This window comes from Lepisosteus oculatus, chromosome 14, assembly GCF_040954835.1.
Source record: "Lepisosteus oculatus isolate fLepOcu1 chromosome 14, fLepOcu1.hap2, whole genome shotgun sequence".
NCBI classification, from domain to species: domain Eukaryota; kingdom Metazoa; phylum Chordata; class Actinopteri; order Semionotiformes; family Lepisosteidae; genus Lepisosteus; species Lepisosteus oculatus.
The window spans coordinates 19,305,826-19,331,570 of NC_090709.1; the positions used below are offsets into that span (position 1 = coordinate 19,305,826).

Sequence of the window (25,745 nt, forward strand, 5' to 3'; positions counted from 1 at the left end):
GTCCTCTGATTCCTTTACGGAGCAGAAATGACAACCGAGGAGCCGAGAGATCATTTCAGCATTTCGCGTCTGAACGGAAAACACAGACGACCAACTCGGAATGACTTGCCTTTGACGCTTTTCAAAGCCTTCTTTGTGGACGACGACTGCACCGCCTAGCAGATACAAATGGGTTGTACAACTTTGAACTAGCAAATGGAAGAGGGCTAAGCCCCCTCTCTTTTAGCCCAGGTTCGATCTGTCTCCCAGAATCACCAGGGCGAACGCACACACACACACACCCGTGCCGTTGAAGTGCTCTGCTTCATTTCTAAGGGCAACTCAACATTCACTCCTACCCCGAGTGCAGAAAAGACAGCGCCCGCAGCAACAACAGCTCAGGTCTCTGCACAGGAGCTAAGCTGCCCCCATCTCCTCTGCTCTGCGGCTCCTGCGGAGTGGAGTCCTTCCTGGAGCCGTGTTTGCAGGCGGCGGCTCCCCGCGCCCTGTCTGTGCGTCGTGTCCAAGAGCTCCTTGGAGGAAGAGAGAGCGCTCCCACTCGGGGGCTTTTCCACGGTCTGTGTGAGGAGGGGCGGGTGTGTCAAGTAGCTTATCGAGCGGAAGCCTGGGGCGGCGGAGAGCTGTGATCGTGCAGACCTTGAGGTGTCACCTCTTTGTCTGCTTTCCTGCCCCCCCTCCGCCCAAGCTCTGCTCCAAAGTAGCCCGGCAACCCCTCACACCTGCACGTGTCACAACCTAAGGTGTGGTCATGAGACACCCATGGGGTGTCGTTCTGTTCTTGCTAATTGTTTCCTGCCAGTCGCAGGCAGGAGTCCATGCGAGGAAGATGCGCTGGACAGAGCTCAGAGGGCGCACCTGGGTGGCTTTCCTTCAGAGTGACGTTCCTGCAACACTCTCCCGCTACTCTTGGTGCGCTCATGCCGCAACACAGGAAGGCTGGAGCAGGTGGCTGTGGGCTCTGCGCACCGCCAAAATAGCTCAGTTGGGAGAGCATTAGACTGAAGATCTAAAGGTCCCTGGTTTGATCCCGGGTTTTGGTATTTTGTTTCATCGCGCCCTTTGTTCCTCTCTCCAGCGCACCCTGCCTAAAGTGACGCGTCCCTTTCTCAGCCCGAAACGCAAGCAAGACACCAGCAGCGGTCCCTGCAGGTTTCCGTAGTGTAGCGGCTATCACGTTCGCCTAACACGCGAAAGGTCCCCGGTTCGAGACCGGGTGGAAGCAGGCTCGTTTTGCACGCTCCTGTACTTCACAGAGGTCTTGAACGACCGGTCATTTGTTCCCAATGTATTTCCGGTGCCTTCGTGCACTCTTGTACCAAACGCACGTTCCTTCTGTATGTGGAGCCGATCATTTGCAATTGGGCTGTGCCGACAGACCAGGACGAGCTCTGTCGGCTCAAAAGCAGCGCAGGACCTGCAAGAACAACAGAAAGATTAGCATCCAGCGGGGGCCTCTTAGTGAGCCCAAGATCTCATCAAGAATCGGCTCCAGCAACAGGGCTGGGCGCATTGTTCCATTCTCCGACCACTCTCGGTGTAAACAAGTCCCTCCTGGTCTCTGCTTGAAATGCACTTTCCTGCGTTTGCTTTGTTGTAACTGGCTTCCCCTGCATGGGCGAATGTGAAGAAGATCCTTAGTAAGTCATTGAAGAAAACCAAGAAGAGGTCGGAGTGGCCTCTGTCGTTCATCAACGATCCAGTCAGGCAGTACTCCTCCTATTCTGCCAGTATGCGGATTCGAACCGGGGTTGTTGCGGCCACAACACAAATTCTGAGCACTATACGATCACAGCGAGTTACCGAGACATACACAGCCAGTAGGAAAGGATGTACTCTCTTTGTGTGACACTAGTCGGAAAAGTCCTGACGCTGCATTTCAACTGAGCCCTAGTATACATCAACCCTTCGACACTCTGAGTGCCAACTCTCTTGTGTGTTTTCTCCATCAAGCAGGTCATGAAGGCAGCAATTACAGTTTGCTCACATGACGCACGCACAACATGGCTGTATGCTCCCATATGGTCTAGCGGTTACGATACCTGATCTTCACCCAGGTGGCCTGGTTTCAGCTCCTTGTATGAGAACGTGTCAGTTTTGCCTCCTGCTTTCCAAAGATCAGCACCATGTTTTACGCCTCCCCCAAATATCGAAGCTGCCTCTAAATCTGCAAATGAAGATGAGTCGATAAACCACTTGTTTTTCGTATAACTATACATATATTCATTTATTACTGATTTCATTCATTGAGCACGGATACAATAGAGGTACAGCCATTCACTGTTTGACATGTCTGCACTGGTACAGAACGTAGCAATCAGAAAACGGGTGAAACTGTCTTGAGAATTAGCATACAGTACCGAGGCCCCCATGACCAAATAAAGGCTAACCTCGATAATCAGCCTAAATAATGCAGACAACAGCAAAACGACTGACTTTGAAAAGGGAATGAATGTCCGGAAGGAGTAGTGTAACCAGCTTGAAATGCTTCTCCGGACTTCTAACTAAAAGAAACCGGGAACCAGCAGTGGCATCGACTCCTTTCGAACTGGGATCCTATCGCAGCTCGTGGTGTCCTAACTCTCCCGTATCTGATATTGGACCAAGCACATCAGGAGAGAGCGCGAACGCAGTCCCCCACTACCAGAAATTATGCAGTCGAGATTCCCATATTTGGGGAATTCGCAGGGGTCAGCACAGCCGGAGTGCAATGGCCGAGCCTCGCCCTGGGTGAATCGATTTTTTAAGAACTTTATTTTCTTTTCACAAAAAAATACAGGACATCACAAATTAGAAAGCTTTACATTAATATACATACTTAAAACAGTATATATAATCACATCTCATTACATTTTGACACGGTACCAGTTATATAGCAACAATTTATTTTTTTCTGGTGCAAATCACATTCTTTACTTAAACATGATAATGTTTTTCACAGTTTCTTGAGATATTGACCTATGCTCTCAATTTCCCACAGATTTTCTGCTTCCTCCCTCCCTTCTCTCCACAGATCTCTGAGGTAATAGTTCTCTCGGGTGATGAACAGGGCCAGGCTACCTGCTGCCTTGACTGGGACCTCGATGCCTTTGAACAGCCCCATGTTCCTCACTCTCCACAGGGCGTCTTTCCCACTGTTCACCACGGCCCAGATCCTGTCAAACACGTCAGGAGGACGTTTGACAGGAGAGATGCCGTTGTAGCGGCAATGCTTGTTAATAAGACAGAATTAGGCAGTGGTATTCTGTCCTAAATGAGGCCCCATCTCACCCTCCATCTTTGTGGTGCAGCCACAGAGAAAGTATTCATGCAGGTTGATTTAAGATGTTTTCTTTTGATAATGGACAGCTCCCAGATGGGGATGCACTTAGCTTAGCCTGGCTATCATGATCAATGGTCATCCATTGGTGCCTATCTGTCTAGGGAGTGCCGAATGGACATCTGGACTGCATTCCTAAGTGTCAAGAGTAAGTGAGTCATATCTCACCTTGACCAACCAATCAGGGACTGGCAGGGCGTGGTAATACCACGTGGGTCTCTAATGCCTGCCAAACTCTCAACCAATCAGCACACATCTATGTCTTGGTCAAAAACGGAGCGCAAGCTCAGATCGGGGCTCTCCTTGGCCATTTTCGCGCATCCTCAGAGACAATCACGTGACAACTGCTGTTGTCTGCAAAGGGACTTGGACTTTGTTCTAAGCGCGAGGCCGAGGATCCCATACGTACTCAGAATTCTACCAACGTGAATGATCCGCTTGATCAACGGCAGCCTACAGTTGGACCCTCGTCGACAACCTGAATAGCTTATTCAGAAGCAGCGCTGGACCAGGAACGAACCAGCTTCTTCCCAGGCAAAAGAGTGACTTGTGAGGACTCGCGGTCACACTCTGTGCATAGAGACTTTCTACTAGCCAGCTGGACTGCTGGTAGATCTCCTCGGAGCAACGACTGCCCTGCGCGCCGCAGTCAGATTCCTCCGCCCGTCCTACTCCGAGCTGTACCTCAACTGGTTGGCCGGTAGCCAGAGAACGCCAGGACAACGCCCATTGGACAACCGCTGGAACAGAGGCTGCAACAGAGCCTGTCAGCTGGTTTGGTGTTCGTGCCGGGAGATTCCAAATCCATACACAGTGGATAAGTAAACCCCATGTTCTACATTGTGTCTCGAGAATTCAATTGTACCTCAACACAAGTTGTTATCAATTTAATTCATGAGTAATGTATTTACTTCCGAGTTTAGAGTAACAGTGGGTAATAACACTGATTAGCGATTTGGTAACCGAACGATATATATTGACATATATTCTCTGTTGTGTATCTCTTTGTGTTGGCATCTCTTCGAGATTATATACCTTGTATATTGATAACCCTCACAGTAAGGTCTGCTGCTTGTATCCAGGCATACTAGTATATGTTTGGTGCACAATTTATATGAATAAATGTATCTCGTGTATTGAACCCGTGTGTGTGCGTTGTTAGTTGTTCTGACGATTGATTTCCTAAAAGCCACAACGAACAACCTCGTGATTACTGCTACAATTAATAATTGTCTCAGTAAACCCATCAAACCTCTACAACCACGATACACCACCATAAACTATATAAATTTAGGAACATAAACATATAGTGTAAACTGTATATGGCTGGTATTGGTAGTTTAAAGAAAAAATACACACCAGTATTCCACTTTCTTCCTAAACATTTTAAGCATCAAAGTCTTACATGTAGTAAGATTTTACCACGTTTCGGAAACGATTTTACATGCTCCTTCTGACCATCTTAAGTTTATATACTTTGTGAAAAGTCATAAGATATTAACATTTTCTGTGAATGTGCTCGTTATCGGAGTAAACAAAAGCATACTTTTAGAATTTGATTAATAGGGAATATAATATGGAATCACGTACCTAAAGAAATTAATAACGATATAATTATTTTTATGTACTGTAGCTCAAATAGTAGTATAATACACTTTCTATGGATACATGTGCTTCTACGCAACGCAGAAGCACATCCACAAGTAACATTACCTAGCTAAGAGAGGACATCGGCTAGCCAATATGATAAATACAGTGGAAAAAAGCAATTGGGAAAATAAGACCTGCTGATCTGTTATACATACCAGGAAGAGAACAGAATATGATTTTTTTCTGTACGAAACGTGTGTTGTCTTTATGAAATTCATGTATTTTAAACGTTTAATTAAGAAGAAAAAAACTTACAGAAAGATACTAAGCTGATCACGAGATAGAAAGATTACCCGTTTTTCGCGCATAAAAAGTGGCTATTAACTGGGTGAACTGTTATTAACTGGAGTCAACTGGGTGAAAACACATAATATGAACATGAAACAAAACAAAAAATAAAAATAAGATACAATCTACAGACATTAAAACCGGTGTCATGGAAATATAACTATCAAGGAAGCCACAAGAGAGAGTTCTCACCTGAGTAATGTCTTTATTTCAATATTGCAATATTGGGAGCCCTGCTGCCACTTCACAAAGTGCAACCAGAGACTCAATTTGTTACAAGCAGTACAGGGTTTTCATAAGACGTTGCGCTGTAAAAAAGCTCAGCGCTTTGTCCCTTCTAAAACTTCCCCTATCCCTAAGAGAAAACAGATTACATCAAAAAGCGAAAGAAGAAGCAATAGATATGTTATTGAAAGCTTATCAGTTAGTTTCAGCTAATTCTAACGACCCAGACAGCATATATTGTTTTGGTACATTGTCTTCTAAAGTAACCTAAACAGTGTACTTTGTTGACGCACTGTTTTCTAAAATTCTGCACGTACTTAAGCACAGCAATTACATCCTTGAAATATATTATCTAAAAGCCCCAATATATTTTTTTGCAAAGCTCTCTACATTTTAAGAATCAATTTACTTATTAGATTTCCAGATTTAGAGCTCAGATGTCAAAGCACAGCAGCAGCTCTCCACAGCGATCCTCTATAGCGCCCTTTCTCCCGCAGCTCCATCATCATTGGAAGGAAGCAAGAGTGAAAGGCTGAAGTGAAATAGAGTGGGGACGAGGCAGTGAAGAGAGAGAACGTGGGAAGAAGAGAAAAACGCAAGGGAAAAAAAGCTCCGTCACCTCGTAAAAGAGGTGACGGAGCTGTCCTCTCAATAAGAAGGGTGCCAGCGAGCCTTGCTCTTGCTTATGGCCACACCCCCTTGAGCACGCCTGATCTTGTCTGATCTTGGAAGCTAAACAGGGATGGGCCTGCTTAGTACTTGGATGGGAGACCCCCTGGGAATACCAGGTGCTGTAAGCTTTTAAGCGCAGGAGGCGCCCTATCCCCGCTCGCTCGCTCATTCCCCTGTTCATACGTGCAGTGCGGCTTGTCCGTCTGTTTCTTTGTCAGCTTTGGCGAGACACGGGTACTTGTGTATTAGCGTGTGCGTTTTTTATTCTGATCATGAACAGTTTTACAAGTCCGCAAAGGATCGAGGAAAGGTTTATCGCCAGCTGAAAAGAGACACAGCGCTTCGGCTGTGGAGACTTGTTCGGCTGGCGTTCGGAGAGTCGCGTTTTTCAGAATTGTATTGAGATCGTTTTCCACAGAGCTCAGATGTCAAAGCACAGCAGCAGCACTCCACAGCGATCCTCTATAGCGCCCTTTCTCCCGCAGCTCCGTCCTCATTGGAAGGAAGCAAGAGTGAAAGGCTGAAGTGAAATAGAGCGGGGACGAAGGCAGTGAAGAGAGAGAACGTGGGAAGAAGAGAAAAACGCAAGGGAAAAAAAGCAGCGTCGTAAAAGAGGTGACAGAGCTGTCCTCTCAATAAGAAGGGTGCCAGCGAGACTTGCTCTCGCTTATGGCCACACCCCCTTGAGCACGCCTGATCTCGGAAGCTAAACAGGGATGGGCCTGGTTAGTACTTGGATGGGAGACCGCCTGGGAATACCAGGTGCTGTAAGCTTTTAAGCGCAGGAGGCGCCCTACCCCCGCTCGCTCGCTCATTCCCCTGTTCACACGTGCAGTGCGGCTTGTCCGTCTGTTTATTTGTCAGCTTTGGCGAGACACGGGTGCTTGTGTATTAGCGTGAGCGTTTTTTATTCTGATCATGAACAGTTTTACAAGTCCGCAAAGGATCGAGGAAAGGTTTATCGCCAGCTGAAAAGAGACACAGCGCTTCGGCTGTGGAGACTTTATTAATAAGGCCCCTCAGTAGTTGAGATCTCTGTTATACCCATCTAGAAACATGCAATCAGCATGTTATTGCTGAAGCAATAGTCACAACATTATTCCACACCTGGGTGAGAGGCGGGTTATGATGACAGTCATGCTTTCTACACCTTATACTGAGCTCAGAAATGGACCAAGCGGACATCTCACGAGCAGATCCCTCCGCGTATAAGAAAGGCAACTTGTCTCAGCAAAAATACCACGGATTCACATCCAAAATATGATAAAAAGGCAAAAACCCCACACTTGGAATGCAAACGTACCCTAAAAAGGAAACATGGTTTTAAAACCAACTTGATTTTCCCCTGGAGAAACCTTTTTATGGACACACATCGCATCTATTACACATGTAGAACTAAATATAAAGCTAAAACTTAATATAAGAAGTCATGACATATCACACATGACGAAGTCTGGTCCAGAATAAACAGTTTACATTGACCCACCTTTATTTACCCTGGTCACTCACTTCTATTAACTGTTTAACTGGGTAACAAATTAATATTTGTTTCAATTTGGGATCTACACCTGGGAGCCCTGAAATGTTGGCCAGAGGGGAGAAGCTGATATTCAGACGTGAGAATATATTAAAAAAAAGGATCTGATGTTGTTTTTCACCTGTCTAATCAAAGCTTGTTCAAAAATTATCAAATTTTAGGACACACGAGTTTATAATCATACTCATTCCACTTTTTAACCCCGTATATATGCACAATATGAAACGTATATACACTAAATCTCACGTGTGACTCCCATAATATACATTTCTTTACGAAAATTAGGAACACTTACTACAATTATCAACCCCCCATGACGAGGCAATATTTCATACCTTTGTTTCTTTGTGGGTTCAAAGTTCTGTCCTGTCGTTTCACACGTAATGTTTTGGTAGTTATCTCAATTTTCCTTTGCAATTATCTCCAAGATCATCATCAACTTTTTGTAAAACGCTATGCACAACTGATATTTAAAGAAAGTCCTGTACCAAAACATCTTCGTAGGGAAAGACAACTTTTTTTTCCTTACGTTAGTCGCTACACGGTTACTCAGAAAATCCATTCACCGCCTTTAAAAAAAAGTTTCGTTTTTTATTGTGGTTCACTGACATTTCTGTCACAATTCTGAGGGACCCCAAATAAAATTCACTTGCCGGTATAAAGACGCCGGCGAGGATAAGACAGGTATCGAGCCACCTGCGTATCTAGCGGACGTTTAAAATAAAAAAAATGGCGTGTAATGTTGATAGGGCTACTGTTTTTTTATAGTTTGTCGATTGTAAGGGGACGTGGGCCGCGACAGAAATACTGGACGGGGTGGGAAAAGGTTTATTGATGGTTTATTGTACCGCAACGGTCACAATTGACTCACCAGCAAAGATGGCGCCGAGGCCACATCGACTCCCTCCTGCCCTGCCTCGCACCGAAGCTCGAGCTGCGGAGCGCGACGCCAAACCGCCGGTCCACGGGCGCGGGCGCCGGACATAGACGTCATAAACCCTTCCGAGGCGCAGGAATTATAGATCACTGTAGTTTCTTCTGGACCCGGGTTAGGGACAGTGTGCCCTCCGTGAGAGTCTTCTGAGGAAGCCAGTGTCTCATGGGTGTCCAGGCTTGGTACCATCTGTCCATCACAGGACACACAGACACACACACTCACACACCCTGGACAGGACACCAGTCCATCACAGGACACACACTCACTCACTCACACACCCTGGACAGGACACCAGTCCATCACAGAACATACACACACCCTAGATAGGACACCAGTCCATCACAGGACACACACACACTCACACACCCTGGACAGGAACCAGTCCCTCACAGGACACACACACAGAACCTGGATAGGACACCAGTCCCTCACAGGACACTCAGACACACACACTCACACACCCTGGACAGGAACCAGTCCATCACATGACAAAAACACACTCACTCACACACCCTGGACAGGACAGCACTCCATCACAGGACACACACACACCAGGGCCAGTTTTCCCAGAAGCCAATTAGCCCAAAAGCCTGTCTTTGGACCCGGAGAACACAGGGAGAACATGCAGACTCCACACAGACAGTCCCCCCCCCCCGGGTCCAGACCCGAGCCCGGAGCCCCCCCGCGCTGAACCCCTCCGTACAGACGGCCGCACACAGCTCCGTTGTTCCCGATTCCCGAGGTGATCTGTTAAAAGAAGCCGGTGTGTTGCCTCCAGGTGACCTTTCCTACTGGAGTCAGGACAGGAGGCTCTTCTGTACACAGAAGGGGGTGGGGGTGGGGAACAAGCCGCCCAGCCCTGTGGTTGAAGCCGATACCCCGGCTTCTCTCCAGACACAGCTGGGTGAGCTCCTCCAGTCAGTACAGGGGGCTCTACTGTACACAGAGGGTGGCAGGGGTGTGGAACAACTCCTTTTTTTTTATTTTGGAGGCCAAAGAGGACAAAAAAGGAAACGTCTGGAGGTGGATCGATGGTTATCTCTGCGGTTGTTCTGATGTTCTGGAAAAAAAAAAAAAAACGGCTCGCTTGCCCGGTCGTGTAGTGTTTCCACACCCCACGCAAATCAACTTCTCTTCGCCCCCGGGGGCTCGTCGCCCGCCGCACCCCTCTCACGTGATAGGGGCTTCCCCCGGCTGTGACGTACTTACCCTACCCCCTTCTCCGCCAACGTCATACCGAAGGTCGCGCTTCGGGCCGCGGCGATGTTGACGGACTGTCTTGTAGCGTGAGAAGGGTTTAAATTTCGACTTAAGGAGTTGGCCATCGTTATATTTCGCGAGGTAACATACGGGGGGAAAAAGAACATTTATATTTATCAACCTACTAGTAATACTGGGTGGATGTCACGTTCCCCAAAGTTCAGTGCCTCTCTCTAATAAAGTAGAAACGCGACGTTAAACTCTGTTCGAAACGGGAGAAATCACCAGGACACGATACAACTGACGTCCGGAAAAGAAAAAAGGACTCCTATTCCCATTTGTAATGACCCCGTCGTGTTTTTCCCGGTGTGCGCTTATCTTTCGGAGACCGTTTCTCTCTGGTGTTGTTTTGCTGTTAGAATAAATGCCGAAGTGACCCTTCTGTGTGGAGTCTGCGTGTTCTCTCCAGCGGGTCGTTTCCTCCACCGCAGGGGCTGGTCGAACCGGGGTCTCCCAATCGTCACAGAAGTGTGTGTCGTTCTGGGTGGTGGTGGGGGGGTGCATCGGGGATACTGCGCCCCGAGGGGGTGACCTCTCACCTTACTCCGGACGAAGGGAGAAGACCTGTACCTTCACAAGTCCGGGTTGTGAAAACTTCTTCTGGCAGTTCAAAACGTTACGAAGGGACTACAGCGCTACCCTGTTTTCCATTTGTATCGTGTATTATTAGACAGTCATAAGTATCTGTACTGATCACAGAGTCCCCCTCTCACTGCCAGGACTGAAGCCCAGTGCAGCACGAATAATAATAATAATTAATAAGTCTGGACTCTCCACTCAGAGCTCCTCCCAGGTCAGGGGGATCACCTCCAGCCCCCCCAGTGTGCAGCCCCTACCTGGATGATGCTCCAGTCCGCTCAGCACACAGCAGCTCTCAGTGGGGAGGAGAGCAGAGGGATGGAGCCAGTTCAGAGAGGGGGGTGATAAGGAGGCCATGATGGGTCAAGACCAGGGAGGGAATCAGGCCAGGACACTGGGGTAACACCCCTACTCTTCTCCAGAAACACCCCGGGATTGTTAACGAGCACAGAGAGTCAGGACCCCGGTTTTACGTCTCATCCGAAGGACGGCGCCTGTTTACAGTCCAGTGTCCCCCGTCACTATACTGGGGCATCAGGACCCACACAGACCGCAGGGTGAGAGCGCCCCCTGCTGGCCCCACTCACACCTCTCCCAGCAGCAACTTTGGGGGGGGGGGAGGGAAAAAACCAAAAGCTAAACAGATTTTTTTTAAAAAAAATTTATTGATGCTTAACAAAAGGTCATCAGTCCAGTCTGGGGCCCCTCAGCTTCAGTCCAGTCTGGGGCCCCTCAGCTTCAGTCCAGCACAGTCTGGGGTCCCTCAGCTTCGGTCCAGCACAGACTGGGGTCCCTCAGCTTTGGTCCAGACTGGGGTCCCTAAGCTTCGGTCCAGCACAGTCTGGGGTCCCTCAGCTTCGGTACAGCACAGCCTGAGGTCCCTCAGCTTTGGTCCAGTCCAGTCTGGGGCCTCTCAGCTCCAGTCTAGTCCAGTCTGGGGCCCCTCAGCTCCTGTCCAGTCCAGTCTGGTGTCCCTCAGCTCCAGTGCTGTCCAGTCTGGGGTCCCTCAGCTTCGGTCCAGCACAGACTGGGGTCCCTCAGCTTTGGTCCAGTCCAGTCTGGGGCCTCTCAGCTCCAGTCTAGTCCAGTCTGGGGCCCCTCAGCTCCTGTCCAGTCCAGTCTGGTGTCCCTCAGCTCCAGTGCTGTCCAGTCTGGTGTCCCTCAGCTTCGGCCCAGCACAGACTGGGGTCCCTCAGCTTCGGTCCAGCATAGACTGGGGTCCCTCAGCTTCGGTCCACCACAGTCTGGGGTCCCTCAGCTTCAGTCCAGACTGGGGTCCCTCAGCTTCGGTCCAGCACAGTCTGGTGTCCCTCAGCTCCTGTCCAGTCCAGTCTGGGGTCCCTCAGCTTGGGTCCAGCACAGTCTGGGGTCCCTCAGCTTCGGTCCAGTCTGGTGTCTCTCAGCTCCGGTCCAGTCCAGTGTGGTGTCCCTAGGCTGCAGTCCAGTCGTCTGGTGTCCCTCAGCTCCGGTCCAGTCCAATTCAGTCCAGTCCAGTCCAGTCTAGATCTTAGCAGGCACAGAACCAGGAAAGGAACCTGGAAAGAATATTGTTATTGCAGGTGTGAGGGACACAGACACAGACGTCACCATGACATCAAACAGCAAGAGGAGACTCCTCCTTGAATCACAGACACGACCGGGCGGCGCCCCCCTGTCTGCTCACCTGCACCTCCTCTTCCTCTTCTTGTCCTTCCCGGCAGCCTGCTCCTCCTCTCCCTCGCTCTTCCTCTCCTGAGCTAGGGTCTCCGCCGCCCCCATCGGCTCGTCCTGATCTTCTGTCTCCACTGACACGCAGCTCAGGGACTTCAAAAAGACGCATCGGCGCTTCCGAAGCAGAGACAGGAGAGTCACGTTAAGAGTCGGACTGGACACTCCAGTACATGAACACTGCACTGAGAGAGAGAGGGGTTGATACAGACACACTGACTGGACACTCCAGGACAGAGAGGAGGAGAGAGACACACTGAGGACAGAGAGGAGGAGGAGAGAGACACTGACAGACAGGGCTGAAAGAGAGAGAGACAGAGAGGCAGGGACAGGCAGACAGCAGGCCGAGAGAGACACTGACAGACAGGGCTGAAAGAGAGAGAGACACTGAGACCCAGGGACAGACAAGACGGCAAAACTCCACCACAGACAGGACAGGGGGCAGGGTGGGACCAGCACTGACCTCCTTCCTCTCTCCTGCCGGAAGAGCTGTCTCCACCTCCTCTTCCTCCTGCAAGTCAGGAGACAGGCTGAGAGAGTGACGGGCTGGCGGGACATCGGCGAACAGAGCTGAAGGCAGAGAGCAGAGGAGACAGGCCCAGCTGGGACAACGCAGGACAGACAGAGAGACAGACAGGGAGACACACGGAGAGACACAGGGAGAGAGACCCAGCTGGGACAACGCAGGACAGACAGAGAGCAGGGAGACACACGGAGAGACACAGGGAGTCAGGCCCAGCTGGGACAACGCAGGACAGACAGAGAGCAGGGAGACACAAGGAGAGACACAGGGAGAGAGACCCATTTGGGATAACGCAGGACAGACAGAGAGCAGGGAGACACACGGAGAGACACAGGGAGACAGGCCCAGCTGGGACAACGCAGGACAGACAGAGAGCAGGGAGACACAAGGAGAGACACAGGGAGAGAGACCCAGCTGGGACAACGCAGGACAGACAGAGAGCAGGGAGACATGGAGAGACTCAGACAGAAGGACAGAAAGACAGAAAGAGAGAAGTACAGACGGACAAAAAGACAGAGAAAAGGATAGATGGACTGATGGACAGAAAGGCAGAGAAAAGGACAGAAAGACAGATGGACAGATGGACAGAGAAAAGAACAGACGGACAGAGGGACAGATGGACAGAGGGACAGATGGACTGAAGGATAGACGGACAGAAGGACAGATGGACAGACAGACGGACAGACGGACAGACTCTGCCCCACTTGTCTCGACAAACATCTCAGCCTCTCTCCTTGCCCTCCGCACTGGGGAGCCCCAGGCGGGGCCTGGCGGGGCCGGGCGGGCGATGGGGGGCAGGACGGGCGGGGGCAGGGGCAGGGGCACCGCCCCGGGCAGCAGGGGGGGCTCGAGGGGCATGGCGGGGATTAAGGGGGGGCAGCGGGGCGGGGCGGTCAGGGGCCTGAGGGGGCCGGAGGGGGGGGGCGGGGGCGGGGGCGGGGGCGGGGAGCGGAGGGGGCTCTCGGGCGAGGAGGGGGGGGGAAACCAAGCGGAACGAGCTGGGCGAGCCCGAGCGCGACAAGCCGGGCGACCCCGGGAGCTCCAGCTGCAGCTCGGCTGCCCTCTCAAGCTTCTGGACGAGCTCGGGGAAACACGAAGACACCACGGGATTCTGTCCAGCGGGGAGAGAGGGAGACACAACGCAGGGGGGATGAGGAGCAGAGACTACGCCTGGACAGGTGAGTGTGTACAGTGTGTCCAGTAAGAGTCTGGACAGGTGAGTGTGGACAGTGTGTCCAATAAGAGCCCAGACAGGTGAGTGTGGACAGTGTGTCCAATAAGAGCCCAGACAGGTGAGTGTGGACAGTGTGTCCAGTGAGAGTCTGGACAGGTGGGTGTGTACAGTGTGTCCAATAAGAGCCCAGACAGGTGAGTGTGGACAGTGTGTCCAGTGAGAGTCTGGACAGGTGGTTCTGTACAGTGTGTCCAGTAAGAGTCTGGACAGGTGGGTGTGTACAGTGTGTCCAGTAAGAGTCCGGACAGGCGAGTGTGTCCAGTGTGTCCAGAAAGAGTGTGGACAGGTGTGTCCAACAGTAAGAAGCTGTCTTACCCTGTAACCTAGCTCAGGGGTGTTAGGGGATGCTCTGTCTCCTCCCCAGATCTCACCTTCAGCTCTGGTGAAATGACGGACCACTAGGAGACGCTGAAAACGAGGACACAAGACAGAGGTTAGGTCCACAGAGCTCACTCAATCACTACAGCAAGCAGAGACCTCTCGGCCATCAGGACTGTGGGGGTCAGAGTGGGGAGCTGTAGGGTATCGGGAGTTTAGGGGTCAGTGTGGGGAGCTGTAGGGTATCGGGAGTTTAGGGGTCAGTGGGGGGAGCTGTAGGGTATCGGGAGTTTAGGGGTCAGTGTGGGGAGCTGTAGGGTATCGGGAGTTTAGGGGTCAGTGTGGGGAGCTGTAGGGTATCGGGAGTTTAGGGGTCAGTGGGGGGAGCTGTAGGGTATCGGGAGTTTAGGGGTCAGAGTGGGGAGCTGTAGGGTATCGGGAGTTTAGGGGTCAGTGTGGGGAGCTGTAGGGTATCGGGAGTTTAGGGGTCAGTGGGGGGAGCTGTAGGGTATCGGGAGTTTAGGGGTCAGTGGGGGAGCTGTAGGGTAGATGTGGGGCACCGGGCCCACCACAGGGCGGACGGTCCAGTCTCGCGGAAGGCGACCCGGTCAGACTTACGGAAAAGCACCGGGACTTGGGCCGGGATCTCTCCCGCTGCCAGTCCGGGTTCGGCCTGACCGGTGTGACCTGTGAAGACGCCAAACAGCCCATCTCCGAGACAGCTCTGACCAAATAGTCCAGCCCAGTCGTGTCGAGACTAGGGGCCTTGAGCAGTCTCTACAGTGTGTCCAGTGAGAGTGTGGACAGGTGAGTGTGTACAGTGTGTTAAGTAAGAGTCTGGACAGGTGAGTGTGGACAGTGTGTCCAGTGAGAGTGTGGACAGGTGAGTGTGGACAGTGTGTCCAGTAAGAGTCTGGACCGTGTGTCCAGTAAGAGTGTGGACAGGCGAGTGTGTACAGTGTGTCCAGTAAGAGTGTGGACAGTGTGTCCAGTAAGAGTGTGGACAGGTGAGTGTGGACAGTGTGTCCAGTAAGAGTCTGGACAGGTGAGTGTGTACAGTGTATCCAGTAAGAGTCTGGACAGGTGAGTCTCTACAGTGTGTCCAGTAAGAGTCTGGAAAGTGTGTCCAGTGAGAGTCTGGACAGGTGAGTGTGTACAGTGTGTCCAGTGAGAGTCTGGACAGGCGAGTGTGTACAGTGTGTCCAGTAAGAGTCTGGACAGTGTGTCCAGTAAGAGTGTGGACAGGCGAGTGTGTACAGTGTGTCCAGTAAGAGTCTGGACAGTGTGTCCAGTAAGAGTGTGGACAGGTGAGTCTCTACAGTGTGTCCAGTGAGAGTGTGGACAGGTGAGTCTCTACAGTGTGTCCAGTGAGAGTGTGGACAGGTGAGTGTGTACAGTGTGTCCAGTAAGAGTCTGGACAGGTGAGTGTGTACAGTGTGTCCAGTAAGAGTCTGGACAGGTGAGTCTCTACAGTGTGTCCAGTGAAAGTCTGGACAGGTGAGTGTGTACAGTGTGTCCAGTGAGAGTCTGGACAGGCGAGTGTGTACAGTGTGTCCAGTAAGAGTCTGGACAGTGTGTCCAGTAAGAGTGTGGACAGGCGAGTGTGTACAGTGTGTCCAGTAAGAGTCTGGACAGTGTGTCCAGTAAGAGTGTGGACAGGTGAGTCTCTACAGTGTGTCCAGTGAGAGTGTGGACAGGTGAGTCTCTACAGTGTGTCCAGTGAGAGTGTGGACATGTGAGTGTGTACAGTGTGTTCAGTAAGAGTCTGGACAGGTGAGTGTGTACAATGTGTCCAGTAAGAGTCTGGACAGGTGAGTCTCTACAGTGTGTCCAGTGAAAGTCTGGACAGATGAGTCTTTACAGTGTTCAGGAAGAGTCTGGGACGTCCAGAGGCAATCTGTGCTCTCAGAAGGCCATAATGGACCTGCAGCTTGGTGTTCCTCGGACCCGCGACCCTGTCTCTTGAGCCGAGGCGTGTCCTCAGTCAAGATCACCACTGGAAGTGTCTCTCCTCGTCTGGAGGTGTTACCGTGAGACCTGGTCTGTCAAGCGCTTTGCGCTGCTATGTGTGTGAAAGGTGCTCTATCAGTGAAGTTTATTATTATTATTATAATACAGCGAGCGCTGCTGGGGGCGGAGAGGCCAGTTGGAGGAGGGCTGGACGCTGGACGCTGGACGGCGGGCGGGAGGGGTGGACTTACGACGCCTCGCTGGGCCCGGGTCCTGCTGCGACCGCGCACGGCCGTGCGGCATCTCTGTCGGTCCATCGTCCTGCCGAGACAAGCAGAGTCACAGAGGGGAGGGGAGGGGGCGGAGCCACACAGCTGGGCGACTTGTTCCCTACCCCCGCCCCCCTCTGTGTACAGTAGAGCCTCCTGTCCTGACTGGAGGAGCTCACCCAGCTGTGTCTGGAGAGGAGCCAGGGTATCAGCTTTGTTCCACACTCCCGCTACTCTCTGTGTACAGTAGAGCCTCCTGTCCTGACTGGAGGAGCTCACCCAGCTGTGTCTGGAGAGAAGCCAGGGTATCGGCTTTGTTCCCCACCCCCGCCCCCCTCTGTGTACAGTAGACCCTCCTGTCCTGACTGGAGGAGCTCACCCAGCTGTGTCTGGAGAGAAGCCAGGGTATCGGCTTCAACCACAGGGCTGGGCAGCTTGTTCCCCACCCCCACCACTCTCTGTGTAGAGGTGCACCTCCTCTCAATATCTTTTTACAGCACGATCACACCCATCAGAGTGGAGTAACGGAAAAAAAAAACAACTTATTTCTCAACTTATTTTGTTATTTCTCGACAGCGGCATTTTTAACTGACTTACCGATTTCACAGGGATTCTTCAGAGTGAATCTGAAGCTGAAACTATTATTTGTTTGAAGTCGAAGTAACCCGCGAATCTTTTTTGGAAGAAACACGTGTTTAGAAAGCGCTATATAGTCCTTTCCTCCTCCTCTCCCTTCACTCCTCTGAGCTCACGGGGCTCCGGCGTCGCCCCCCGCTAGATTCCGCCGCTCTGTGACGTCAGGCGGCTCATTGTGACGCCCCCGTGATGTCGCCCCCGACGCGCTCACGGCTCGGCCGCGAAACAAAAATGGCCGATATTTTTCGCGGTTGTTTTTTTTTTAGGTGGACATTTTATTTTTCCAACTCTCAGCGGCCAGCCGGGTGTCCCTGTACGACCCCGGTAGTCGCCACCTCGGACAGGCAGGGGAAACGGGTCCAGCTTTTTCCGGCCCAAGGGTTACAAAAGCTGCACTTGAATTTAAAGACAAAATCACGTCGAGGGCGCATTCAGCACCCCCACGTCCAACACGGGTTTCCGTGGGGTTTGGTTCAGTGAAATTAGCACCCCCCCCGACCCCCAAGTCAAAGAAAGACCAACCTCCACCCCCCTCTAGCGGCCAAGGGTGGAAATTTCGGGCCACGCCACGTCCAAAAAACACAGGTTCCCCCCCCCCGTCCTGCGGGGAAAAGAGACGGCATTTTCTTTTCCGAGCGCTGCGTGGGACCTCACAACCCCCCCCCCCCCAAAAAAAACAGGCTTCGGAGACGAGGAAAACCAGGCACGTCGACCTCTCTACAACACCACACGGCCGTTTCTGTTTCACACCGTGGTAAAAAAATAAATACAATTTCGCCCCTCACCGACCGCCGCGCAAAAAAACACAACTTCACGCTACAGAAACGGCCTGTGTGAGGGGGGACACGGGAAAAAAATAAAACCTGCGTGTTTTCGGCAGAGTAAGCTCAGCGGGGAAACTCCCTGAATCTCGGGGTTGCTTCTTGAACCCCAAAAACGACCTTTTTTCTCTCTCTCGTTTTCTTGGTGTCTGGGACGTTCACAAACTCCGCCGCGTCGGTGCGATTCCCAGGGGGACTTGAACATAACCCCCCCCCCCCCCCGTGGAGCCAGAGCGCCCCCGTGTGGCCGAGAGGACCACCACCCGCAGGGCTGAGCTTTTACTGCCGTGTCCCGCTTTCACTCTGGCGATGAAGGAGGGAATCAAGGAGGAGAATTAATATTGTGATCCACCAGTCCATCACAGGACACACACACACCCTGGACAGGACACCAGTCCTTCACAGGACACACACACTCACACACCCTGGACAGGACAGCAGTCCATCACAGGACACACACACACTCACACACCCTGGACAGGACAGCAGTCCATCACAGGACACACACACTCACACACCCTGGACAGGACAGCAGTCCATCACAGGACACACACACACTCACACACCCTGGACAGGACACCAGTCCATCACAGGATGTTCAGTGCCTCTCTCTAATAAAGTAGAAACAAGACATTAAACTCCGTTCAAAACGGGAGAAATCACCAGGACACCATACACCTTGCTCCGGACGATGGGAGAAGACCTGTACCTTCACGAGTCCGGGTTGTGAAAACTTCTTCTGGCAGTTCAAAACGTTTCGAAGGGACTACAGCGCTACCCTGTTTTCCATTTCTATCGTGTATTATTATACAGTCATAAGTGTCTGTACTGATCACAGAGTCCCCCTCTCACTGCCAGGACTGAAGCCCAGTGCAGCACGAATAATAATAATAATTAATAAGTCTGGACTCTCCACTCAGAGCTCCTCCCAGGTCAGGGGGATCCCCTCCAGCCCCCCCAGTGTGCAGCCCCTACCTGGATGATGCTCCAGTCCGCTCAGCACACAGCAGCTCTCAGTGGGGAGGAGAGCAGAGGGATGGAGCCAGTTCAGAGAGGGGGGTGATAAGGAGGCCATGATGGGTCAAGACCAGGGGGGGAATCAGGCCAGGATACTGGGGTAACACCCCTACTCTTCTCCAGAAACACCCCGGGATTGTTAACGAGCACAGAGAGTCAGGACCTTGGTTTGACGTCTCATCCGAAGGACGGCGCCTGTTTACAGTCCAGTGTCCCCCGTCACTATACTGGGGCATCAGGACCCACACAGACTGCAGGGTGAGAGCGCCCCCTGCTGGCCCCACTCACACCTCTCCCAGCAGCAACTTTGGGGGGGGGGGAGGGAAAAAACCAAAAGCTAAACAGATTTTTTTAAAAAAATTTTTATTGATGCTTAACAAAAGAACAAAAATTACAAGTTTCAGTCCAGACTGGGGTCTGGGGTCCCTCAGCTTCAGTCCAGTCCAGAATGGGGCCCCTCAGCTTCGGTCCAGCACAGACTGGGGTCCCTCAGCTTCAGTCCAGACTGGGGTCCCTCAGCTTCAGTCCAGCACAGTCTGGGGTCCCTCAGCTCCAGTCCAGTCCAGTCTGGTGTCTCTCAGCTCCGGTGCAGTCCAGTCTGGTGTCTCTCAGCTCCGGTCCAGTCCAGTCTGGTGTCCCTAGGCTCCAGTCCAGTCCAGTCTGGCGTCCCTCAGCTTCAGTCCATTCCAGTCTAGTCCAGTCCAGATCTTAGCTGGCACAGAACCAGGAAAGGAACCTGGAAAGAATATTGTTATTGCAGGTGTGAGGGACACAGACACAGACGTCACCATGACATCAAACAGCAAGAGGAGACTCCTCCTTGAATCACAGACACGACCAAGCGGCGCCCCCCTGTCTGCTCACCTGCACCTCCTCTTCCTCTTCTTGTCCTTCCCGGCAGCCTGCTCCTCCTCTCCCTCGCTCTTCCTCTCCTGACCCACGGTCTCCGCCGCCTCCATCGGCTCGTCCTGATCATCTGTCTCCACCGACACACAGCTCAGGGCAGCAGAGACAGGAGAGTCACGTTAAGAGTCGGACTGGACACTCCAGGACATGAACACTGCACTGCGAGAGAGAGAGGGGTTGATACAGACACACTGACTGGACACTCCAGTACATGAACACTGCACTGAGAGAGAGAGGGGTTCATACAGACACACTGACTGGACACTGACTGGACACTGGACAGGAGTAAAGAGAGGATCAGAGCATTACCCACCTTATTTTTCTTCTGTCTCACAGGAGGTGGTGATTGGACCTCCTCCAGCTGGAGTCCGAGGAGGGAGAGAGGGGGCAGGAGAGGGACAGCACAGGGAGAGAAAGAGAGAGACAGGTGAGTCAAGTGTCCCAAGAGTACAGAGACTCTGCTGAAATCACACTCGCAGTGAGTGACACTGACACTAACCAGCCTCAGGACAGCAGTGCTAGAGCACCACAACCCAGACTCAACCACATCACAGCACAGATCAAACAGCAATATCTCACACACTGGGACACACACACACAAACACAACATAAACTGGAATGCTACAGAACCTTAAATAGACAATACACACTAGCTGAATATTTGACCAAAATAAAAAATAACAAACAGAAACAGACCCTGACGAATTACAGGCTCAGTGACCACAACCTGGCCATAGAAACTGGGCGACACAGGCAGACCTGGCTGCCCAGAGAGGACAGGCTGTGCTCCCACTGCCAGCGGGGAGAAATAGAGACAGAGGTGCACTTCCTACTGCACTGTGACAGATACTCTGGGATTAGAGAAACATTCTTCCCGAAATTCAGAAATCTAATCCCAGAGTTCCCACACCTGCCAGAATCACAACGGGTCCCAATCCTACTGGGAGAGGGAGGAGGGAACTCAGTTGATCTGGGAGCCCAGTATGTGATCTCCTGTCACAGCCTGAGGAACAGTGAGTCTGTCTCCCAATAATGCTCCAGCCGCCTACAGTATATGTCAATATTTTATAATATGCCTTTGTTGTAAATGTCTGTAACATGTCTGCTTTACGCAGAGAGTGGCGGGGGTTGGATGTCAAGGCCTGACGATACCGCATTACGCAGAGAGTGGAGGGGTGGGATGTCAGGGCCTGACGACACTGCTTTATGCAGAGAATGGAGGGGTGGGTGTCAGGGCCATACGACACTTCTTTATTCAGAGAGTGGAGGGGGTGGGATGTCAGGGCTAGATGACACTGCTTTACACAGAGAGTGGAGAGGTGGGTGTCAAGGCTATACGACAGTGCTTTACACAGAGAGTTGTGGGGCTAGGATGTCAGGGCCATATGACACTGCTTTACACAGAGAGTGGTGGGGGTGGGATGTCAGGGCTTGACGACACTGCTTTATGCAGAGAGTGGAGGGGTGGGATGTCAGGGCTATACGACAGTGCTTTCGGCAGAGAGTGGTGGGGGTGTGATGTCAGGGCCATACGACACTTCTTTACGCAGGGAGTGGCAGGGGTGGGATGTCAGGGCCTGACGATGCTACTTTACACAGTTAGTGGTGGGGGTGTGATGTCAGGGCCATACGACAGTGCTTTACACAGAGAGTGGCGGGGGAGGGATGTCAGGGCTTGACAACACTGCTTTATGTAGAGAGTGGAGGGGAGGGTTTCAGGGCCATAAGACACTGCTTTATGCAGAGAGTGGAGGGATTGGTGTCAGGGCCATATGACACTACTTTACACAGAGAGTGGCGGGGGTGGAATGTCAGGGCCTGACGACACTGCTTTATTCAAAGAGTGGAGGGGTGGGTGTCAGGGCTATACGACAGTGCTTAATGCAGAGAGTGGAGGGTTGGGTGTCAGGGCTATACGACAGTGCTTTCCGCAGAGAGTGGTGGGGGTGTGATGTCAGGGCCATACGACACTTCTTTACGCAGGGAGTGGCAGGGGTGGGATGTCAGGGCCTGACGATACTTATTTACGCAGAGAGTGGCAGGGGTGGGATGTCAGGGCCTGAAGATACTGCTTTTCGCAGAGAGCGGAGGAGGTGGGATTCGACCTCTCAGTGGGGCCAGCAGGGGGCACTCACCCTGCAGTCTGTGTGGGTCTTAATGCCCCAGTGTAGTGACGGGGGACACGATCTGGCCCACCAGCGACGAGCAGGTTACCAGATCTAGACAAAGGGGGCAACTCTTAGTCGTATGAGCTTAGTCACACATCGCAGCGATTAAAAAAACAAAACAAACATATTATGTCTGTTACTAGCGACTTTTTTTTCCTACATTGAAAGTCTCTTTCCCGGGTGATTTTCTAGCGCGACTGGGGCTCTTCATTTCTCCTCGGTGTCTCATCGCGGGCGGATTTGAAACAGACCACAGAAGGTGGTCACACACTATATTATTATTGAGAGACAGGCTCACTGTCTGTACCTCAGGCTGGGACAGGAGATCCCACACTGTATTATTATTATTTAGAGACAGGCTCATTGTCTGTTCCTCAGAGTTGGACAGGAGATCCCACACTGAATTATTATTATAGAGAGACAGGCTCACTGTATGTTCCCCAGGCTGGGTCAGGAGCTCACACAGTATTATTATAATTATTGAGAGACAGTCTCACTGTCTGTTCCTCAGTCTGGGACAGGAGATCACACACTGTATTATTATTATTGAGAGACAGGCTCACTGTCTGTTCCCCAGGCTGGGACAGGAGATAACACTGTATTATTATTGAGAGACAAACTCACTGTCTGTTCCCCAGGCTGGGACAGGAGATCCCACACTGTATTATTATAATTATTTAGAGACAGACTCACTGTCTTTTCCTCGGTCTGGGACAGATGGTCACACACAGTATTATTATTGAGACAGGCTCAATGTCTGTTCCTCAATCTGGGACAGTAGATCACATTGTATTATTATTATTAATATTATTGAGAGTCTGGTACACTGTTCCCAAGGCTGGGACAGGAGATCCCAAACTGTATTATTATTATTTTGAGACAGGCTCACTGTTTGTTCCTCAGGCTGGGACAGGAGATCACACACTGTATTATAATTATTGAGAGAGAGGCTCACTGTCTGTTCATCAGACTGGGACAGGAGATCCCACACTGAATTATTACTATTGAGAGACAGGCTTACTCTCTGTTCCTCAGGCGGAGACAGGACATCACATACTGTATTATTATTGATTGACAGGCTTATTGTTCCTCAGGCTGGGGCAGGAGATCAGACACTGTATTATTATTATAGTGAGACAGGCTCACTGTATATTCCCCAGGCTGGGACAGGAGGTCATACATTATATTATTATTATAGAGAGACAGGCTCACTGTATGTTCCACAAGCTGAGACAGGAATTCACACTGTATTATTATTATTATTGAAAGACAGACTCACTGTCTTTTCCTCAGTCTGGGACAGTTGGTCACATACTGTATTATTATTATTGAGAGACAGGCTCACTGTTCCTCATGCTGGGACAGTAGATCACACTGTATTATTATTACTGAGAGTCTGGCTCACTGTTCCCTAGGCTGGGACAGGAGATCACACACTGTATTATTATTATTGAGAGACAGGCTTACTCTCTGTTCCACAGGCTGAGACAGGACATCACATATTGTATTATTATTATTGACAGATAGGCTGACTGTCTGTTCCTCAGAATGGGACAGGAGATCACACATTGTATTATTATTATTGAGAGACAGGCTCACTGTCTGTTCCTCAGGCTGGGACAGAGAATCACACACTGTATTATTATTGAGAGACAGGCTCACTGTCTGTTCCTCAGGCTGGGACAGGAGATCACACATTGGCTTGTTATTAAGAGGCAGGCTCACTGTCTGTTCCTCAGAATGGGACAGGAGATCACACATTGTATTATTATTATTGAGACACAGGCTCACTCTCTGTTCCTCAGGCTGGGACAGGAGATCACACATTGGCTTGTTATTGAGAGGCAGGCTCACTGTCTGTTCCTCAGGCTGGGACAGGAGATCACACATTGGCTTGTTATTAAGAGGCAGGCTCACTGTCTGTTCCTCAGGCTGGGACAGGAGATCACACGCTGTATTATTATTATTGAGAGACAGGCTCATTGTCTGTTTCTCAGGCTGGGACAGGAGATCACACACTGTATTATTATTATTGACAGATAGGCTCACTGTGTCTTCGCTTGGGCTTGAACAGGAGATAACACACTGGATTATTATTATTGAGAGAGGCTCACAGTCTGTTCCTCAGGCTGGGACAGGAAATCACACACTCTATTATTATTATTGAGAGACAGGCTCACTGTCTGTTCCTCAGGCTAGGGTAGGATATCACACACTGTATTATTAGTATTGAGAGAAAGCCTCAGTGTTCCCCAGGCTGGGACAGGAGATCACACATTGTATTTTTATTATTGAGAGACAGGCTCACTGTTCCTCAGGCTGGGACAGGAGTTCAAACTGTATTATTATTATTATTGAGAGACAAGCTCACTGTTCCCCAGGCTGGGACAGGAGGCGCAATGATTATTGAGAGACAGGCTCACTGTCTGTTCCTCAGGCTGGGACAGGAGATCACAAACTGTATTATTATTATAGAGAGATCTGCTCTTTCCTGACTGTTCCTTAGGCTGGGACAGCAGATCATAATCTGCTTTATTATTATTGAGAGACTGGCTCACTCCTGTCTGTTCCTCAGGTTGGGAAAGGAGATCACACACTGTATTATTATTACTGAGAGACGGGCTCACTGTCTGTTCCTCTGACTGGGGCAGGAAATGACACACTGTATAATTAGTATTGAGAGACAGGCTCAGTGTTCCCCAGGCTGAGACAGGAGATCACACACTGTATTATTATTATTGAGTATCTGGTTCACTGTTCCCCAGGCTGGGACAGGAAATCACACACTGTATTATTATTATTGAGAGACAGCCTCAGTGTTCCCCAGGCTTGGACAGGAGATCACACACTGTATTATTATTATTGAGATACAGACTCACTGTCTGTTCCTCCTGCTGGGACTGGAGATCACACACTGTTCTATTATTACTGAGGGACATGCTCACTGTTTGTTCTTCAGACTGGGACAGGACATTCCACACTAGGTTATCATTATTGAGAGACAGGCTCGCTGTCTGTTCCTCAGGCTAGTACAGGAGATCACGCACTGTATTATTATTATTTAGATACAGGCTCACTGTGTGTTCCTCAGGCTGGGACAGTAGATCACACACTGTATTATTATTGAGAGACAGGCTCACTGTCTGTTCCTCTTGCTGGGGCAGGGAATCACACACTGTATTATTAGTATTATTAAGAGACAGGCTCACTGTCTGCTCCACAGGCTGGGACAGGATATCACACACTGTTGTAGTGTTGTCTCACGAGGCACCAGTTCTGTAGGGGTTTGGGCATTTACTGGGACAATTATTTTTGTGGCAGTACATCACAAAATTGATTATTTTAATGGTCTTAGAATCCAACCATGCGACATAACTCAAACAACGCACACACAGGTACTAATACACGAGGATACATTTGTTAATATATAGAATATGCATGCAAACCTAACAGATCTTATCGTATGGGTTATCAGAATACAAAAGATATAAATTCATTCAGTTACAAAGAGTTACACATATCAAGAGGACATAAGTTCAGTATATCATTCATTTAGACCATTTCGTAATTGAACTTGTTTACAACTTCTACATGAGATACTCAAAACAAGTACATAACCCTTAGGAATTAAATTGATATCAACTGGTTGGGAGCAGTAATGCAATAAGGTTGAATACTTACTGCCGGGGGGTCCCTTTTCTCACCGTTTCCGTAGTGCAGCGGTTATCACGT

General features: G+C 50.6%; 1 long non-coding RNA gene, 3 other non-coding genes and 2 pseudogenes across 4 annotated transcripts; 4 read left to right on the top strand and 2 right to left on the bottom strand.

Annotated features, from left to right (window-relative positions):
- Window positions 1–967: 967 nt before the first annotated feature.
- On the top strand, window positions 968–1,040 carry trnaf-gaa (transfer RNA phenylalanine (anticodon GAA)). The gene has a single exon. It is a non-coding gene; the product is annotated as a tRNA-Phe (tRNA).
- A 109-nt stretch (window positions 1,041–1,149) lies between these two features.
- On the top strand, window positions 1,150–1,222 carry trnav-aac (transfer RNA valine (anticodon AAC)). The gene has a single exon. It is a non-coding gene; the product is annotated as a tRNA-Val (tRNA).
- A 1,387-nt stretch (window positions 1,223–2,609) lies between these two features.
- On the bottom strand, window positions 2,610–2,774 carry LOC138243639 (U1 spliceosomal RNA). The gene has a single exon (XR_011192292.1). It is a non-coding gene; the product is annotated as a U1 spliceosomal RNA (small nuclear RNA).
- Window positions 2,775–6,160: 3,386 nt separating this feature from the next.
- Window positions 6,161–6,279, top strand: LOC138218669 (5S ribosomal RNA; annotated as a pseudogene).
- Window positions 6,280–6,816: 537 nt separating this feature from the next.
- Window positions 6,817–6,925, top strand: LOC138218955 (5S ribosomal RNA; annotated as a pseudogene).
- A 4,242-nt stretch (window positions 6,926–11,167) lies between these two features.
- On the bottom strand, window positions 11,168–13,578 carry LOC138242884 (uncharacterized). Its single transcript, XR_011191754.1, has 3 exons — window positions 12,635–13,578; window positions 12,128–12,288; window positions 11,168–11,999 (listed from the first exon to the last, which is right to left on the bottom strand). It is a non-coding gene; the product is annotated as an uncharacterized lncRNA (long non-coding RNA).
- Between the last annotated feature and the right edge of the window lie 12,167 nt (window positions 13,579–25,745).